We start from the raw sequence: 17,218 nt of genomic DNA, 5'->3' as shown, positions 1-17,218 counted from the left end.
CACAGTTGTGGAGCAGAGAGGGTGTCATACTGTCTGTCCACCCCTGCCCTCAGTAGGAAAGGAAGACCTAGCTAGCAAAACCATCGGCTCTGGGTTACTCGAAGCCACCCACACTCAGACTTCTCCAGCCTTCACTGATGTTTTCCTCTGTCAGTCGTGACTGAGCGAACGTGTGAACTGGGTATTTTTAGAGGTGGGAACTGCTGTCACAGTCCTCTTCCAAGGACTTCCTACTATCATCCCATCTCTCTCCCGATCATCACAGTGCTCAGCCTGTGATGTCCCCTCAAACAGACACAGCCTAAGCATAATATGCGGAGCTCATTCATGACTTACAAGGACATTTCCCATGTATTGTCTCTTTTAATTTCACGGCTCAGTGAGGTGGACAAAAGCAGTATTACTGTCTTCATTTAACAGATTAAAAAGTTAAAGCTAAGTCATTGTGCTTGGTCAATAAAACACTCTTAATCCTTGCCCTCAAGAGCTATGCAGTCTACCAGCAGAGCAGGCCTTGAATAAATAAACACACAAAATATCCATCATTAAAAGTTGCATAAAGGCTAACAACAGAAGTGAAACTTAGGAAGAATGACGGGTAAGAGCTACTTTACATTGCAGTGTCTTCAAAAGGACGGAGATGACACCAGGTGAAGAGAGGATTTCTGCCTCAGTGCTCAGGCAGGCTGCGTGCCTCTCATGAGAGCCCCATCAGCAAAGGACGCATCCCACCACTCATCGTTCTGCTAAGGGTGTCGTCACGGGGAGTCTAATCCCTTCTCCAGGACTATTGCCTTCTTGGGCAGACAAAAGTCAGAACCCACACTCTTGGTCAGCAAGCTTCGTACAGCATGAGCTCCTCTCTTCATCCCTTCCTTTCCGATCTCTTTGGTTATAGAAAGGGTTGCAGATCACTAGGTCTGCGAGAGAGACAGCGATTGCTGTGTAGTAACCTGGGAAGGAGGTGCACCAGGAGGGAGGCTCCGTGATCCCCTCAGGGGAAGTAGACTGAATAATAATAGCAGCTAACATCTGATGAGCCTTCCTGGGTCTCCACGGGGCACTAACTGTTGGATACGAATCACTTGTTTTCACAGCCACGTTGTGACACAGATAGTACTACCATCCCCTTTGTCTCATTTACTGGGAAGCCAGGCAAGGTTGCATGGAGAGTAAAAGGTAGGGCCAGGGCCCCAGGCTGTCTGTCACTTTGTCATATCCCACAGCGTCACCACAGAGCCTATACATCCCATAGTGACCCATAGCGTGTTAATGCCTTGTATTTTCGGTATTTTTCTTTCTCTTGCTCTCCTCCTAGATTTCAAGAAGTCAGGGAGATTCTGTTTCCCACCAATTCATGCCCCAAACAGAAAGCAGAAGCCTCTGAAATGGTTTATTCTGTCACTTGAAGTGTCTTGATCCCAGTGAAGATGGTGTTGGGAGAAGAGGTGGCAGGGGAGGGATGACATTTGAGGCTTGGGTGAGGACAGGGTTCCTGGTGCCCAAGTTGCGAAGATCCCCGGAGGCCACCAGGGATACAGACCCAACTAACTGCAAAAGCAAGGTTTTATTGTTTATCCAACCATGACAGGGACCCCATCTGGCTAGCCAACACAGCAGCCCCCAGAGGGAGTGAAGTTCCCTGTCTACTGCTAGGTTTTTAAAGACAAAACTTATAGGATTACATCAGTAGGTACAGGTTGGTTGACATTTGGGAACAATTAGGAGAATTTCTCAAAGTAATATTTTGGCATGAAATTCCTGTGTACCAATTAGTCTCATCCGTCAGTGCTGAGAGGGAACATTCTGTGTTTTCTATGGCTTTGTCTCGTTACTTGCAGGTGGCCTGTTGTTCATAGATACCAATAGTTTTCAGAACTATATCCTGGAGACTACAGGGGAGGCTTTGGTCTCCTCCAGAGTTTCTTTTGTCTAAACAGTCCCCAGAAATCAAGCATCTAGGAGGCTGGGGGGTGGGGTCCTGGAGTTTCTTTGTGTTTAGTAACCTTTGAGTTTAGTTTATCCCTTTCACTCTGGCCCTCACCAGTGAGTGACCACAGGACAGGAGCAGGAGCCTGGTGGGACTTGGTTCAGTGAGGAAAATTCACTTGATCCCAGAGGTTCCAGCATCAGCAAACCTCCTTGGAGAAGTTTCCATGGATCTGTAGCCTCAAGAACCTATCTGCAGAGGTGGAAAATCCAGATGCAGTCAGAAAACTTGGGGAGTGAAGCTCAGAGGCCTGACCTCTTGTCAAGGTGCCTTCCGGAGCTCCTGCATTGCTGCTGTTCGGCGTCTACTAGTGGTGGAAGACGTCTATGTGGTGGTAGCATTGGAGGTGAGTGTGGCGATATATTAGTTATGGCTTATTAAAGCTTGCCTGTGGATTCAGAAAGCAAAGCCAGCCTCAAGCTACAGAGATCATGCTGTGGTGGTACACACCTTTAATCCCAGGCCTCAGGAGAAAGACAGACGGATCTCTGAGTCCAAGACCACCCTGGGCTACAGGAGAGTGAACCAGAGCTCACGCCTTTAATCCCAGGAGTTGAGAGGTTTAAAAGGAAGACTAAAGGGCTCATGGGAGAGTTAGCCTCTAGCCATGCTGGGGAGAGCATAGCAGTCTGAGTGAATCTGAGGAGCAGTGAAGTCGGGAGCAGTCTGAGGGTCGCCCCTTTGGTCTGAGCTGAGGTGGAAGTAAGAGCTAGTGACCCGCTGCTTTGCTTCTCTGATCTTCAGCTTGAACCCCAATATCAGTCTCTGGGTCTTTTATTTATCATGTTACAGGTGAGGAGGAAAGGTACACCACAGATCCATTGGAAAAAAGTCCATCCTCAGGTAGGGGTGAGGAGAAGAGTTAATGACAGAGAAAGTGAGCTCATAGAGCCATATTCATGCTTGCTATAAATCCCGAGAACACTTATGATTGCATGTACTGTAATTTGAAAATCTTCAGGCCTTAGGATCGAAGCCAACGCTGGAGCGTCTAGATGCCTTAGACACATGAAAAGGAGCGAGTGAGCTGAGTACTAGCTTCCATTGCGCTCGCTCGGACGGAAGTCCAGCTCCCGCCCCACGACTCTCCATCACAACCGACTGTACCCTGTGAGCCAAGGAAATACTTTCTCTGCCCATTCATTTTAACACAGCAATAGGAAAACGAACTCATACAGCCAGCAACATACATAACCTTGGCGAGTCTTCCCTCGAGGCTGGTACCCAGGCCCAATGGTGTTGAAGGGCATTCGCATAGTAGGTACACAGTAGCCGCTTGCTGGGGATTGCAAACAGTTTTTTGTTTGTTTGGTTTTTGGTTTTTCGAGACAGGGTTTCTCTGTGTTGTTACCACAGCCCGGCCAGTTTTTTTTTTTAAATAACATTTTAACCACCACAGTCAAGCATGCGCATGATTTCGAGTGCATCTACTGGTTGTTTACGTCTGTGCACATTTGCTGATACTGATTATGGAACCCCTCTGTTAAATATACCCCCAAATCTAACAAGCTCTATTGTGCCCAAGTTCTGAACCCAAAAATCACCAAGAGGCCCATTTCGATGCAAAAAGCAAAGAGTCTTATTGAAGTTATTTAACGAGCTAAACCCATTAGCTCGGGTCCTTCACCCCGACACCATGGCTGATGGCTGGAGAAAGACCCCAAGTAATCTCGAGGCAGGGATCTTAAAGCGCAGCGTAAGGGGAGTGTCTAGGGGTATGAAACAGTCTCGGGATTGGTGCGCTTCCAGGTTTGGGTGTCCTGCCCTGTGTTGGTCAACTGGTTTTCATGGCCTCCCAGGGCAGTTGCTATGCTCTGCATGTCACTGTTGTGCACTATCCTTAAAGCACAGCCCTGCCCACTAACTTCTGATTGGTTCCTTGCCACGAGGAGGGCATCTGACCTTAGCGACCAGGACAGGAGCCACAAGGTCATGCAAGCACATGGTAGCTTGTCATGGCTGCTAAAACGGGGAGGCTGGTCACTACAGCTCTAGTTTCAAAATGCCGATCTGGCTGCAGTGATGCCTGCATGAGCGAAACATGCTCTCTCTTCCTTCACTAAACCTGTGCACAGCCCGGTGAACCTACACTCGTGCAATCCGGGGAGGCTGCCTGAGAAGAGTGCCCAGGGTTTGCAGCGTCTCCCTGCATGCATGGGGAGTAGGGATGTTACCACACTCTGCTTGGCTTTTAGTGAACCAGGCCGCTAGTAGCACCCACTCAAGTCACAAAATGACCTGCCCTGCCAGCTGTGTGGGCCCCGGGTCCGAGACTTTTGAAAAGAAGCAGATGTCTTCATTCCAAGAACATAAGAAAAACAAGGCCGTGTATAAACACCCTGCTCGTCGGGTTTGCAGAGGGAGCTCTGAATGGGAAAGAGAGCTGAGTTAACGAGACCGGGAAAACTGCCACAGGAAAAGCGGGAGAAACAGGACCAAGCACATCTGTGGCCCCAAGTGTGGGTGGAGCTAATGTTGCAGGGGAAGAAAAGCATGCAAATGCGGTGTCCTGTTCCTGGTTTTCTATCTTTCCTTCTTTATATTTATTTATTTAGGTTTTTCGAGACAGAGTTTCTCATGTGACAACTGTGGCTGTCCTGGAACTCATTGTGTAGAGCAGGCTGGCCTCGAACTCACAGAGATCCATCTGCCTCTGCCTCCCAAGTGCTGGGATAAAAGGCGTGGACCACCACCTAACTTTTAGTTTTTTAACAATAGGCCTATTGAGGGAAGGAGCAGGTGGGTGAAGTACCATTGGAGACCAGGAGAGGGCGCCCACAGCAAAATGCCTTAAGCAATACAAGTCTGGCTACCAGCCCTTGTAAGACCTGTACTAGAACAATTTGTTAATAGGAGTGTGTCAACTTCGGCCAATAAAACCAAAGATAATGATCATGATAGGATGTCTATTGAAATGTTTTAATGCATATATGACATGCTTATACTAGTTATTAGTTTTTAATCTGAAATTCAAATTTAGCCAGATATGCTTGTACAGGGTTTTCCTATTAGCATGAATCATGTAGGAAACAGACTACTTCAAAATAGCGGGTGTACTAGCTAATTTGATGTCAGCTTGATACAAGCTAGAATCATTAAGACTCGAGCATTTAAATGCAACTCCATAAGATCGGGTTGTAAACAAGCCTGTAGGGCATTTTCTTAATTAGTGATTGATCGGGCGACGGTCCCACCCACTGTGAGTGGTGCCATCCCTGGGCTGGCGGCTCTGGGTTCTGTAAGAGAGCAGACTGAGCAAGCCATGGAGAGCAGCGCCCCTCCACGGGCTTTGCATCAGCTCCTGCCTTCCGGTTTCTTCTCTGCCCGGATTTTTGTCCTGCTTTCCTTCGATGATATGGAAGTAAACCCTTTCCTCCCCAAGTTGCTTTGGTCTTGGTGTTTCGTCACAGTAATAGAAACCTAAGACATGGGGAATAAAACGTAGCAAGTCTCTATTTCGTGTGATGATTGGCACTGGGACTCCTAGCCTTTACATTAAGCTTCACCGGAAAATAGGCGCGCTACTTTTTTTTCCCTTTGTCCTTATAAATGAGATCAGCTGTTGAAAACTCCTGATACCCTAGGCACCTTTCAAGCTGTTTCCGGACTGCCAGATCAAGGCTGCACTGGACTCTAAAGGACACTAGATGGCGCGACGGATCAATGTTCCCGCCGCAGGCTCTTGACGCCGCGGCCAGGGAAGAAAGGAGGCGCGTGTTTGCCGCAGAGCCTTGCTTTATTGATCTCGGCTGCCGCAGAGGTGGGAGGAGCCCGCCGCCATCTCGCCAAATCTGCTGCAGTAGAGCTAGGATGGTGGCTGCAGGAGGCTTTTCCATCACTACCGTAAGGCTCCGGTTGAGTAAGGAGAAGGCTTTCTCTGCCGCAAGCATTCGACCTTTTCATTCCACAGCAAGATCAGAATTCTCTGTAGTGAGAATCATTTTTATTTCACACTGTACTCTGAACGGCAGCTGTAGCTTCCGAAAGCCTTTAAATCCGCATCTGTTTTAATATGCATACATACCAGCAAGAGAAAGACAATGAAACAGTGGGGCGGGGCGGGATGTCCATCACGCCTTTTGGTTTTACAATCACAAAAACATGCTTATCCGGATAGACGAAAATATTATTCACATAAAATGGTCTCGCTGTGCCGATTTAACCACCGCCACGTGCTCACCAATCATTGTCACCGGGAATTTGCACAATTGGATAGACAGAAATGCTCTGACATTCAAGCGTGGGTGGGGCGGCCACGTGATCCCCGCAGCCGCACCTCGGCTTCTGACCGGTAGAGGGCGATCGATCGAGTGGGAAATCTCAGACAATACAAACACTCTACATTTCAGAGTAAAGTGTGAACGCAGCATTCCTTTTATTCGGTCAGTGTTTTCTTTGACTATGGATTTGCAGATTAGAATGCCGTATTGTTCCCTTTCTTTGCAAGTCAGACATAGGAGGCATCTTTATTTTGTCTCGTCTGGATTTTTCCCTATATGAAATAAGCATTTAAATGCAGTGCAGAGCAACTCAACAAATCCTAGCGTTTTTGCACTTACAGCTTTTAAATGTAACTCGCCATCTTCCCGTGACTTCTCTTCCTTGAGTCTCACAATGCATTCCGCAGACTTTCATTGGAAACACGTCTTCCTTGGCTTTGAAATGGATCCTAACTGAGCTCATTCCTCTGTCTGGTGATCGAATCGCCCACAAAAGATTCCCAAACGAGCCCATGTGAAGATTTCAATGTGGAAAGCAATGCTGCAGTCAGTCCTGGACGCTGCCACTAAAATTTCATTTGGGTGCTGGATCCACCACAGAGATTCTCGAGGCTTTGTATCCAACCTTAGTATATGCAACTGCAGCAACCGAGAATTTTCATTCTGAAGCTCAAGTATTCTCTTTAGAATCCTGTAAATTAAGTCATCCCAGGTTCCCCTTCTGTTGAGCTGATAGCCGTCATTACTAGGCTCTTCCATCCTGTTCTGGCTGGGGATTCCAGGTTCTGCAGTCATGAAGGCATTGTCCCCCTGATGGTTCCCTTCAGACCCGAAGAGCATTTCTGTCTATCCACACCCGAAGACCCTGCTATTGTGTGCCAGTCTCCCCCGACTATCTGGAACGACCCCTGTGCTCCGGGGTATGGGAAAATCATTAGTGTGTTGGAAGATCCTGAACCTAGATACAAACATCATGGCGGGGGTTCCCCCTAGGGATGTCCTGACATCTCTGCAGCACCCCTCCAGGAAGTGAACAGCTTTCACTCTTGGAAGATTTCTGATCGGTACTGGAGACCACCAGGACCTCTGGCTGCTCCCAAAACATGCTTCTTTTCCTCCAGTGCTAGGACAGAATTCACTGGAACTCTCTCAGACTCCAGACTGTCCCCTACTGTCTACTGTCTATGGTCTACTGCCCCAGTTGAATCAGAGCTTCCAGAAACTGAGTCTGGGTTGACGACATTGCATGAAGGAAGTTTTGTTCCAAGATAATGCTAAGGAGTCAAAGTCCCTCCATCTCAAACAGTCTGTCATTTCTGGAAAGTTATAAAAGGGGAGCTGGAAAGGTTCCCCCCATGGAGACCTCGGGACTCCATTGTGCGGACCCTGAAGCCTCTTATCTCTCAACACTTCATTTTGTTCACCAGCATCTCCTATCTGCAGGGTCTCTCAACCCCACCTCTAAGCAAGTACATGAAAATCTCAGTGTCAGCAATAAACGTCAACCCCAGCCCAAGAAACCACTATTACAGCCGTATGCCTTTTGTGTACCAGTGAAGAAAAAAACTCAAGGTCATGTGATGCAAATATTGGTCTTGAGAAAATCCACACTGGAACTCCTCAGAAATCAGCCAGAGGGACACTGTGGTGGATAGAATGCTGGGGTCCGTAGCCTCTGGGAGCAGGAGAGTCACTCCAGGTCATGGGGCCACTTCTGCCACACAGGTCATTTCACAGGCTCTCTACACCATTGCTGGAATCGGTAACATCACTGTACAGCAAAACAATGTGAAGTGACCGGAATATTCTATAATACTGAATGTGGTGTGCCCCTAAGTGCAGAACATGTGACTGTTGTGAATGAGGAAATGACGCGTTAATTGCATTTAATTCAATTAATTAAAGTAGCACCATACTGGATAACATAACTGTTGCCTTTTTTTTTTTTTGCTAATGATTCCTACCTCACCTATTTCCATGATTATTCTAAGATAACCTGCCTTTAAAAAAAAAGCAAACAAGCACAGCATGAAAGAAAACTGATTTCACATTATTATTATTATTATTATTATTGTTATTGATGACAAGACAGTGGTAGAAAGAGAAATCCATGTGAAAGATGACAGGAATCAGCTGCCCACAACATGTAGCATGGGTAAGCCACGCCCTTTGAAAGCTCAATGCACCTCTAAATTTCTGCAAAGTAAGGAAAACAAAGGAGCCATCCTGAAGGCAAAGTTGAAACATGCAGCTGACAACTGCTTGGCTGTCCCACAACCTCAGTCCCTGAAAGCAGAATGACTGCTGAGAGCCCCAAAGTCACCCGTCTCCCCAGTTAGAAGGGCATGTCCGTTAACACCTTGTCTAGGTTACCGATCTACTGCTGTGAGGGGACACCACGACCAAGGCGACGTAGAAGACAAAGCATTTAGTTGGGGCTCACTTACAGCTTCGGAGAGTTAGTCCGTGATCATAGACAAAGCATTTAACTGGGGCTCACTTACAGTTTCAGAGAGTTAGTCCGTGATCATAGACAAAGCATTTAGTTGGGGTTCACTTACAGCTTCGGAGAGTTAGTCCGTGATCATAGCTGTGGGTAGCATGGGGCAGACAGGCTTGGTGCTAGAGCGCATGCGTCCTACCTCTGGGCCCCAGCACCCAACACAAGCTGTCTAGCCATCGCCCTCCCTCGGAGGGACTGAACTGTAGACACAGAAAAGACACCTGTCTCTGGGCTGGTGACAGCCTGTGTAACTCGTGGGATCTGTGGGACGAAGGGCTAAAAACAGTATGCTAAGGCAGGGACATGGGACATGCTGATGGCCTCGGGGACAGGCTCTGGATCACGGAAGACTAGCTAGGCAGCACTTGGCCACACGCCTCTATTGCTCTAGGCTTCCTGCTTTGTAAAATGGGATAATTTTAGTTCTGGTTTCATCAAGTTATAAGAAAAAAAATTCAATGGGTCCAACCACTAATCATGATTCCTAGGATATAAAACTACTCTGAAAATACTGTATTAGTTCTATAACAATATTAAAGACAGAGTCTGATAGTGTTGTGGTTTCTGGATTTGTGCCATTCTATCCCATTAGGGTTCCATAAGAGCACATTCTCCCATATTTTCATATTTTACTAAGGTGCGATTTACAAATCTCCATACACTTACAATAAATTGTCAGTTTTGCTTAAGCTAATTCAGATGGGGCTTCTGGATCTGCCAGACATTGCTGCCTCATCTGGAAGTCTTCCTGTCTTCTTCCCTGCACAGGCAAACTGCAGGGGTCTGTCTTGCCATGAACTGCAGGGATCTGTCTTGTCCTAGAACTGTAGGGACCTGTCCTGTCCTAGAACTGTAGGGACCTGTCCTAGAACTGTAGGGACCTGTCTTCGTTCTGTTTCCTGTTGCTGTGAAAGGCACCTGGAGGAAAGCAACTAAAAGGAGAAAAGGTTTCTTTGGATCCCAGCTCCCAGTCCCAGCCCATCACTGCAGGGTGGTCGGGGCAGCAGGAAGCTGAAGCGACCAGTCACATTTTATCCATGGTTGAGAGCATAGGCAGTGAGTTAGTGCATGCCTGTCAGCGTTCATCACCTCTCCCTTTTTATCCAGACCCAGCCCAGCCCATGAAATAGTGCCCCCAGAATTCCTGGTGGGCCTTCTGGAAAGTCCCTGCCAGCAAGGGGTGGCACTGGCCTTTAATCCCAGCACTAGGGAGGCAGATGCAGGTGGGTCTTTGAGTTTGGGGCCAGCCTGGTCTAAATCGAGTTCCAGAACAGCCAGAGCTACACAGAGAAACCTTGTCTTGAATGAAACAAATAGTCCCTCACAGGCAGGCCAATCTAATGTAAACAATTTGTCATCAAGCTTCTCTCGCCAGGTGATTCTAGATTGTGTCAAGCTGACAATTATACCATCACAGCACCAAACCTCCACAGACCCTTACCACAGGCATTTGGCATAGAATAGAAAAGGGTGGATGTACTGAGTCTTAAAGGTACTATCTTTATTTAAAAGTATTCAATCATTTGGTTGTAGTGAATGCATAAACAAAAAGGATATTACCTTTAATGGACACATGCCATGATCTGACTGGCCCATCCCCCACTTTTTACATAGTAACTAACCTCTGGTCATATGCATCATGGGAGGAAAAGTCTTACTCTTGGAGTGGGAAGTACCAGACTGTCATTGTAGACACTATCCTTCATGCATGGCATGTCCATTATTGTCTTGAAATGACAGCAGCTTTGATAACTGCACATGACACTATCAAGTCCCCTCCTAGAACAGTTGGGGACCGGTCATTAGACTTCACCTGAGATTCTAGACTCAGTGCTTCCTGAATCTCCCACACTCAGGTTGCACGCAATAATGTTGCAACTGCATGCGATCTTGGGAGGTTCTAGAACATAGAGAAAGCAGAAGGCTGACTGAAGACAAGACTTTACCTGTGCAGTTTTCCATCTGGGAATCCTGGATTGGGACTTCCCAGGGACGCAAATGTTTGGGGTCATCCACTGTCCTCTAAGTAGTCTCTCAGCTGAGAACTCATTGGCTCACCAAACTACACAGAGATGGAACCATTTCCTGATCTGTTGTGGGTGCCTTACCTGAGGCAAACAGACATTTGTCCACATCTCTCCAGGAAGACTCACAAAACACAAACACCCTTTGGAATGTGCAGTGTAGGTATACAGCCCAGGCTGGCTAAATGGGGGTGACAGAGGTGTGGCACTGGGGTGACAGTGATGGTGGTGCTATTGCTCGGAGCAGGCCTTGCAGAAAAGCACTGTGTTCACCTGGGGCACCTGTGCCATGGCCCTCTCACTGGCTTCCTAGCCTGACCTGTCTTGGTTGCCCATTTCCATGCTTAATTCTTCAGCCTTCCTGTGAGCTCTGTAAGATGCCCCGCATGTTGACAGTGAACTGCTTTTTGCATAAGGTAGCCAAGAAAGGGTCTTCCGTTCACAACCGAGAACCTTTACTTTCCCTTCCATCCCTCTGAGTAATTCAGAGACAAGAAATAGACATTTGTGGCTCAGGCTCTTGCCACAAGAAGGAGTAGTATTGCTGCAGTGTCCGACACAGGCAAGCGTGTTTATCAGCTCTTGCTACCCGGTTATACTCAGACTGATGGCCAGAGCACGTCATAGCTTGTGACAGACGCACCAGAAGGAACAGGCCCTTCACTCTCAGGGATACTGGTATCAGATTTGGGACAGATTTCCTCACTTCCTGTAAAGGGGAAATAAGTCTTCTTCAGAATGACAAGATTTATAATCAAATCAACTCCTGCCTTCTTTCTTTCAAATGGAATTTAAAGTCAATGTGCCAGAGCAAGCTCCAAAATAACTAAAAACAAAACAAACAAACAAACAAAAACCTGCTCTACTGATGATATGATATATCAGACTTTCTGTTTTTGTTTTGTTCTAAAAATTTTTTGTAGGCATGTCTTGTCTGCATGTATGTATGTATGTACCTTGTGCCCACAGAGGGCAGAAGAGGCTGTCGGATTCCCTGGAACTGGAGTTAGAGATGGTTGTAAGCTATGATGTGGGTGCTGTGAACAGGACCTGGGTTCTCTGTAAGAGCCAGCAGTGCTCTTAGTGCTGGGCTGTCTCTCCAGTCCTTCTTTTCGGTTTTGTGAGACAGAGTCTCATGAAGCCCAGGCTGGCCTTGAGCCTTTTATGTAGCTTAAGATGACCTTGAACTCATAATCTTCTTGCCTCTACCTCTTCCTGTTAGGATTCCAGGTGTGAAGCCCCACCAGTGTCTTCTTTTAACAGGTGCTTATTCCTAGAAGCCATCTCTAGTCTGTGTCCTGCAGCAGACAAGCGCCGGTGTGCCCAGAGACGAGTGCTGCTCTCAGAGCCCGGTGGCTAACCAGGGACTGGAGGACAGGGGAATAAAGCAGCTGATGGATGAGTCAGAGCCAAGCAGCAAACAAGAGTGGAGTGAGGAGTTGGCTATGGCTACTTAAGTCTGAGAGTACTTGGGCTCGGTGATACACCTTTAATTCCAGCACTTGGGAGGCAGAGGTACATGGAGCTCTGTGAGTTTGATGGCGGTCTACACAGAAAGACCCTGTAAACAGAAAGAAAGAAGGAAGGAGGGAGGGAAGGAAGGAAGGAGGGAAGGAGGGAAGGAAGGAAGGAAGCACCGAGAGGGTGTGTGGTCACTGAAATAACATTTGGGGGGCTTGGTGGTAGAGAAAGGGAAGGATCTGGGAACCCACAACATCTAGTAATCACAAAGACACAAGGCTATTTGGTTGGTTTGTTTTTCATTGCAAGGAAATCTAACCAACAACCCCTTTTGCTAAAGAGCACTGTCAGAATACAGCCTTGAGCTGTACATCGGCCCTGACTGGGACAGGCTGGAGTCCTATTTGATGGAGCTAGCAGGAGTTTGACAGTTTCTGTCCATTCTGTTTGGATTCTCCTTCTCCACCTGTCAACACCCAGGTTCTATAGTACACCCTCCAAATACGAATTTTGTAGAGACATTGACATGCTCTAAAAAGGAGAAATCCGTGTGGTATTTTTAGTGATGTAATTTGGGCTAAATAACGGCAACCAGCTTTATTTACCTAACTGCCCGCATCTTCTCATGAGCCAGTGTGCTAGCCCCCAGTAAGATGCTAATTCAGGCAGCGTTTTCCTAATCAAGTTGACAGTGAAAATGTTATTAGTTTATTTGTTTTCTTACTTATTTTTAAGGACAAATGCAGAAAACAAGCCTTGGGATGCACTGCTCCAGGCTGTAACCATTACGTTTTTCTGACTGTGTCCTAATGTTTTCTACATGGTTATCATGTCTACATTCACTCAGTGGCTTCGCGTTCTGTGGGATAACAAGATTAGGCCAGACGCGTTTAGTGTCTGGTTCACATAAGACAGTCAGGGAACAGCTGCACTCAGCTGAGGTGTTTTGTTAGGGCGAAATAAAGTTTTATTCTATTTTTAAAATAAAGTTTGAAGAGGCAGGGCAGTGGTGGCGCATGCCTTTAATGACGGTACATGGGATGTAGAGGCAGCGGATCTCTGCGAGTTCAAGGTCAGCTTGATCTACATTGTGAGTTCTAGGACAGCCAGGGCTGTTACACAGAGAAAAGCCTGTCTTGAAAAACAGGAAGAGAGAGAGAGAGAGAGAGAGAGAGAGAGAGAGAGAGAGAGAGAGAGAGAGAGAGAGAGAGAGGAAAGAAGGAAGGAAGGAAGGAAGGAAGGAAGGAAGGAAGGAAAGAAGGAAGGAACAGGTAGCCAAGGCGGTGGGGGAGGGGCTCAATCAGTAAAGTGCTTACTGTGCCTGCACTGAGGACCTTAGTTCAGATCACCAGCACCCACATGGAGGCCCAGGACAGCAGTGCTCACCCACATTCTCGGTGGCGCTCGGAGGCAGACAGGAGCTCCCTGAGTTCACTGGCCAGCTAGCCTGTCCATAAGCACCGTGCTCAGCGAGAGACCCTATAACAACCCTGTAACAGCAAGCTTTGCATTCAGTGTGATGGCGGCCTCTGTCTCTGCAATACTGCTCTCTGTTGGAGCTCTACCCCGTGGTCTGACTTTTTGTTGTTATAGTGGAAGGGCTCAGGTTCTTGTTGAGCAGATTGCTAGAAAAATTGTTGACCTGGAGATGCTGATCTTACGTGTAGACGCCTCATTAAACTCTTACCGGTTCTGAAGAAAAAAAAAGAACTTAGACAAAGAGAGACTGGCGAAGACATCCCAGGTCAACCTCTGGTCCTCGGACCCAAGTGTAAGCTCATGCAGGCATTGCACATGTATGTGCATGCACACACAAACGATAATAATATTTTGCTTAAAACAAATACAGGGATAAAAGTCACACGAGAAAAGTCTTCTAGGAAGAAGCTGCGGCTTCCTAGAAGACCTTGAGGTGGGTAGACTCTGAGTGTGCAAGGCATCAGAGAGAAGAGAGCACTTAGTGTCGCAGGGATGGTGTGAGCCGGGCTTGTGGGCAGGGTACAGTGACGCGGTGTGGAGAGAAGGGTGGGGGGTGGGAGGGAAGTGAGAGGCCCAGGCTGAGCAGCAGAGTGAAGGGAACACCGAGTGTATGAAAACTAGAACCACCCTTGGTAGTCTGGTGAAACTCAGCATCCCCAGAGAAGTTAATTTGCAAGAAAAATTTTAGTAGTTAGTTCAAATGTGTGACGCTGTAAGGATTTAGATGAGCAGGTAGTCTTCTTTTGTATGTATGCATTCGTATACATGTATGTGGAGATGCACGTGAGCATGTGTGTGTGTAGATCAGAGATCAGAGAACAGCCTTGAGTGCTATTTTTCAAGCTCTTTCCACCTTTCTTTTCTTTTGAGACGGGATCCCTCACTTGGAACTCACCAAGGAGGCTAGCCTGTCTGACCAGTGAGTTCCAGGGACCTGCCTGTTTCTGCCTCATCAACTCTAGGGCCTCAAGCATGTGCCCCACACCCACTTCTTCGCATGGGCTGTGGGGGTTGAACTAGGGCCCTGGACATGCAAAGTAAGCACTCAGCTCAATCCCAGGGCCTCAGCGTCTTAGGGCAGTTACTAATGTACTACCTACCCATGTCATCGCAGGGTGAGTTCGGATGCTGAGGCGGTGGTTGAGGGACAAAACGCTTCCCAGAGCTCAGCAGCTATGAGGGAAATGGGGAAGGGAGCAGAAAGGGGCAAAGAAACACATTAACCAGAGATTCCAACTTGACAAAGCAGCAGAGTGGGGCTCCAGTGGCCAGGCCTTCAGAGTTTTACCTCACTGCTTCATAGACTAAGCTGCCTCAGCAGGAGACATCAGGCGACAGTGCTCTCTTTACCTGAGCAGGAGCTCTCTACCAGTACCTCAGGAGCAAGCCGCTCCTTGAGGGCATCTGAGTCGCACGCCTCCCTCCGTCTTGTGCGCCAGCTATGAACAGCTGTATCTAATGCACCAAGCAAACTCTGCTTGTCTCCATTCTCACATTTTTTATGAGCAGCTGCTGCAACTCTGTGTGTGCACCGTCACTAGTGCTTACAGACAGTTTGCCCACAGAGAACACACGTCATCCCCACGGCTACCTATGGTTTAAACATAAGGTATTCAATTTATCTGCAAGTCAGCTAGTAAATGCTTTATCTCAGCTGAAGTGTATCAGTCCTAGGAATTTGTTTCCTTCTTCCTAAAACTTGCATGTTCGTGACTTCTACAAAGCACCCTCTTACTGTATTTTTCTAGTAATCTTTAAAAAAAAACATGGATTGAATTTTGGAAGTGGGATCACAGGTCTGAAGTAACAGTGTCCTTTCCTACATTTTTAGGAGTTAATTCCAATGAGTACTCCAGATTAGCAATGAGTTCAGTCTAGTACGTGTGACCCTAAGAAGTAACCTTGTTGTTCCAAATAAAATCAGTCAAGAAAATCTTTGGTCTGTGTGCTCTTCACAAAAGACAACAAACCTTGTAAAGACTTAAATATAATGTGACTTACAAGGGGTGCTGCTGTGGGAAAAAATTGACTAATATCCTGGCTGAAGGGGCTAGTGGTAGGGCATCAAAGAATGGCAAGTTGTTGTTGTTGTTGTTTTGTTTTTGTTTTTGTTTTTTTGCAGGTGATGGGATGTCAAGTGGTAAGAGCTTTGAAGACCAAAGAAAGACAATTGGGCAGAATATTGCATTATGGAGCAGAGACATCGCTGTATAAACATGATCTTAGGAAGCTATCCAGCTAGAGGCCTTTAAAAGATATGACTGGGGAAGACGAGATGGCTCAGCTGTTCAGAGCATGTACTGTTCTTCCATGGGACCCAGGTTCAATTCCCAGCAACCATATCAGGTGGCTCAAAAAGCTGCTGTAACACCAGCTCCAAGCCAGATCCTCTGTGGGTACCTGCCCTGGTGTGCACATAGTCACACGTAATAAGAAATGTGTCTGTGGTTAAGGCACGCTTGGGGAAGTTCAGAAGCAGGATGTCATGTAGCTGTTACAGTCAGTTGCTGTAATAGCTCAGACAACAGGGTTGGCGCAGGAAAGGAAGGGGCAGAAATGAATGGAAGACATTTCTGAAGAGATGTGCTGTGTGATGGGAGAGAAACAGGAAAGGAACCCTTGAAATGGGCCCCTGAAGGATGCTTTCAGAGACATTATAGAGTGATGCTTGATGCGTGTCTGGTTAACGGACAATTAAAGACAGTTGATGTCATCACTGGGAAATCCACAACAAGACACAAGTCTACCTTCATGCCCACCCACTCATCTTCCCCAACTACCACTTTTTATCAAAACCCCACACGAGAGGTTTTACTTCTTCTCCCGTCAGCATTGACTTCCCAGTGCAATAGCAACACAGCAGGGCTAGCCTTCACTACAGCCTTCCCAGTACAATAGAAACACAGCAGGGCTAGCCTTCACTACAGCCTTCCCAGTGCAATAGAATCACAGCAGGGCTAGCCTTCACTACAGCCTCTGCATTTGCAAGGACCACAAAATCATCACCTTATCCCATTCATAGACCAAGTTCCTGCCCCAGATCTTACAAGCTTGGGAGAAGCTTTTCCTTAGGAATCCCAAAGACAGCTCCTTTTCACGATTCTGATTTCCACACTTAGAACAAGGTAGACAGTCCATAGGAACTGACTGGATGGTGTTGTGGAAATTCGGTCTGATAAGCCCAGGGAGTCTTGGCCCAGTGATACCTTCTCTGGAGGTACATGACCGGATAAAATCAGCTCTTGGAAGGTGGACGACATGGCAGTGAGCTGCTGGCTTGGTTGAGGTTCTCATCCCCCTTGGAATCAAGGAGGCCGCAGTGCAGTGGTGTAACAGCTGGACCCATAGGGCGCCGCAGCTTCGTTCTGTCTTGTGAGTGTAGCACACTGATTTGCTTTTAGTAATTGTAATGTGACCCCATCAGCATCCTTCTTTAGGATGGCTCTTGAGTGCTTGGTTGACACTAAATGCTGAAACCCAGGCTGCTTTCTGAGAGCATCTTAAAATGCAGATGCTGGGGCCAGGGACAAGGCATTTGCTC

This window comes from Mesocricetus auratus, unplaced genomic scaffold, assembly GCF_017639785.1.
Source record: "Mesocricetus auratus isolate SY011 unplaced genomic scaffold, BCM_Maur_2.0 Super-Scaffold_100018, whole genome shotgun sequence".
NCBI lineage: Eukaryota > Metazoa > Chordata > Mammalia > Rodentia > Cricetidae > Mesocricetus > Mesocricetus auratus.
The sequence above is the reverse complement of the archived record's forward strand: the minus strand, read 5'-3'. Positions refer to the sequence as shown.